Here is a 3,273-nt window from a genome sequence, read left to right as displayed (position 1 = left end):
TCAGTTGAAGCAGCTACTTATGGAGTAAAAATTGAACATTTTTGTGATGAAGAGGTGAGTGACCATCATGGTCAAATTTGGCCAAATGTCATGCAATTAGCTAAAAATGGAAAGCTTACAGAAGAGATTCTACATGAAGCAAGTGATTGCGTACGTCTAGAAACTAGATGGAATGATCCAGTGGACTCATTGTCAGTGCATGCCTACATTACAAAATGCCAACAAAATGAGGCAATTGTAAAAGAGAAGCGTAGACGTGAGAATGCTGATGAAGGACCATCAAAAAGAGCTTCTAGAAGTGGGGGAAGAAGCGAATCAATGCCTTCTCAAACACCCTCAACACAAGGAGCATCTGCACCTGGAGTACTCATGGAGGATCGAGTCTACAACAGGAAAGAAGAAAGAGCCAACAAAAGGTAAGACAAAAGGCCCAACTTATAAACTACAATCTGATATTGAGGTTGCTAAAGATTTAAAGAAAGTATTGGAGGAAAGGATCTTGAATAGCAAGATTGAGTTTACTCTGGGAGAAGTTCTTGGCATTGCAAAGCGTGAATTCCATGAGGAGATCATTGACATCATCAAGAGGAAGAGGCAAACCCTTGTTGAAGTTTCTCGTCCACAGGTTGAAGGGGAAACTTCAAAGACACAAGGGATGCAACTGCAAAATAAGGAGAATGATGGATCTGTGGGAGGATGCTACCAATCTAGTGGGAGAGTGAAGCAAGTGCATTTCTCAAATGATGATGAAGAAGTTGAAGATATTCCTAGGAGTTACTATTCACAAAGTCATTGGGCAAGGGCCACTACAAAAACTTTGGTCAAGGTAGGTGATCTTGAAGAGCCATTTGTTGCCTTGATTGACTATGGTTCAGAAATAAACATAATGTCAAAGAGTCTCTACATCAAGTGCAAATGGCCGATGGACACAGATCATGGCTGGATGGTAAATGTGGCAAACAATTCATCCGGTGAATTGTATGCAGCATGTCCAGGTGTGAGGGTAACAATAGGTGATGTAAAGATTGACCAAAACTTCTTTGTACAGGATACATCTTCATATCATCTCATCCTTTGACAACCCTACATTGTGGGAGTTCTAATGGAAACAAAGGTAATGGATGATGGTTCAACATATGCTAGGATACGTAGCAAAGATGGTAAACGAGCTGTCCAATTTCTCACAGTTTGTGTAAACCATGAAAGAAATTGTGACAACCTCAGAGAACATCCTCTACTAAAGGTGAGAAAAGAGTTTCATGATTATAGAGAAATGATGGGTTTTGGCCAAGTACCATTGTAAAGCGGGATTGCAGTGGTACAGAAAGAAAAAGGGTCTCGCTTGATCCAAAAATAGGTGAAGCTTTTTCAACGAGCTCCTTGGTAACAAAGAATGGATCAGTATGTTTTACAAAACTTGAAGATTTGAAGAGATGTGAGAGGCAATATGTGCATAATGTACAGATAGGCATGAAAAAGAGTGGGTTGCTAAAGCCTACTGAAAATGTTTTGGGTTTGTGTGAACAAGTTTCTTTTGTAGATACTATGGGTGAGCTTGATGCTATAATGGGGTCTAGTTTGCATCTTGAAAATGAAGTTGTGGAAGTTTGCTCTATGGAAATGTATCAAGTAATAGAAGCCTTTAAAGAAAGCCAAACAGTTGGCCCAAAAGTCCATGTTGAAACTAAATACAAGAGTGTAGCAAAGAAGGTGAAACCGGTAGCTTCACCCTTACCACCCAACAATAGGGAAAAGATTGAGCAGGCTTCTTTACAACCAAGTTTGAGGAATCCTAAAAAGATTGGGCATACCTTCACAAAGGAGTCTTTCCAAGGGTTGCAGATTGGTCGCGAGGAGTTTCTAACACAGGAGGAGACAAAGTGCTTCAAAGAAATTCTTTCAAAGCATGGTAAGTCTTTTGCATTTGATCCACATGAGATAGAATGTGTTGATCCTTCTATTGTAGCTCCTATGGTAATTTTCACAATACCTCATGTGCCTTGGAATCTGCGGCCTATTCCGGTTCCAAAGGCTCATTTTCCAAAGTTAGTAGAGCTAGTGAATGAGAAAATAAAAATGGAAATCTTGGAGCCTTCTTGTGCTCCATACTCAAACAGGTGGTTCACAATTCCGAAGAAGAATGGTTCTCTACGCTTCATCCAAGATATGAAAACAGTGAACAAGGTGATAATTAGAAATGTAGGTACAGGTCCAATTGTGGATGAGTTTGCAGAGGCATTTGCAGGGAGGGCAATCTACTCAATGGGGGATCTCTACTCAAGGTATGATCAATTTCAGCTTGCAATCGAAAGCAGAGACTTGACAACCATGAGGACACCTTTGGGTTTGGTAAGGATGTGTACCTTGCCACAGGGAGCAACCAACTCGGTTGCACATATGCTGAATGGGATGAATAAGGTCTTACGTGACTTTATTCCTCAAATCACAATGCCTCTCATTGATGATTTGCCTATCAAAGGATGTGAAGAAAGTGACAAAGATGAAGCTTTGGATCTCAAGGGATGTCACAGGTTTGTGGTAAATCACATCAATGATTGTGATAAAAATTTCTCTAGGTTGGAAGAAGTGAATCTTACATTGTCAGGGAAAAAGTCTATGTTTGGTGTCAATGAAGTGCTTATTTTGGGGCACATGTGTGGGCCATATGGTAGGAAACCTTGTCCATCAAAGGTAGATGCCATCCAAAGAATGAAAGAAACATGCACTAGCATCACTGAGGTTAGAAGGTTTCTGGGAGCATGTGTCTTCTATGTTATTTGGATTCCACATTATGCACATGTAGCTGATCCTCTTTATCAGCTGCTTAGAAAGAATCAAAAGTTTAAATGGACAGCAGCATATGTAAAATCCATGAAAAAGCTAAAGGAGTTGCTCCAGTTAGCAACGACTTTAAGAAAGGTAGACTGTGAGTGTCAAATGCCAGTGATTGTGACAGTAGATACCAGTCCTACAGGGATTGGATGGGCAATAGGGCAAGATGACAAAGAAGGACACAAGTATGTGGTAAGATTTGGAGCAAAGGTACTCAGTGCTCGCCAAAGAAACTATCCACAGATAAAGAGAGAGTTATGGGGTATGGTTACATCTTTGAAAAGTGGGAAAGAGTACCTAATTGGTGCATGTGTGGTTGTAGAAACAGATTGTCTACCACTTCTTGGGATGATTACAAGATGCTCAACACCAGACATTGCTATGTTGCGGTGGATTGCCTACATTAAGTCCTTAAATCCCGAGTTTAAGCACATTGCAGGT

Source organism: Adiantum capillus-veneris, chromosome 11, assembly GCF_014529385.1.
Source record: "Adiantum capillus-veneris isolate H3 chromosome 11, ASM1452938v2, whole genome shotgun sequence".
Taxonomy (NCBI): domain Eukaryota; kingdom Viridiplantae; phylum Streptophyta; class Polypodiopsida; order Polypodiales; family Pteridaceae; genus Adiantum; species Adiantum capillus-veneris.
Note: the sequence above shows the minus strand (reverse complement) of the source record.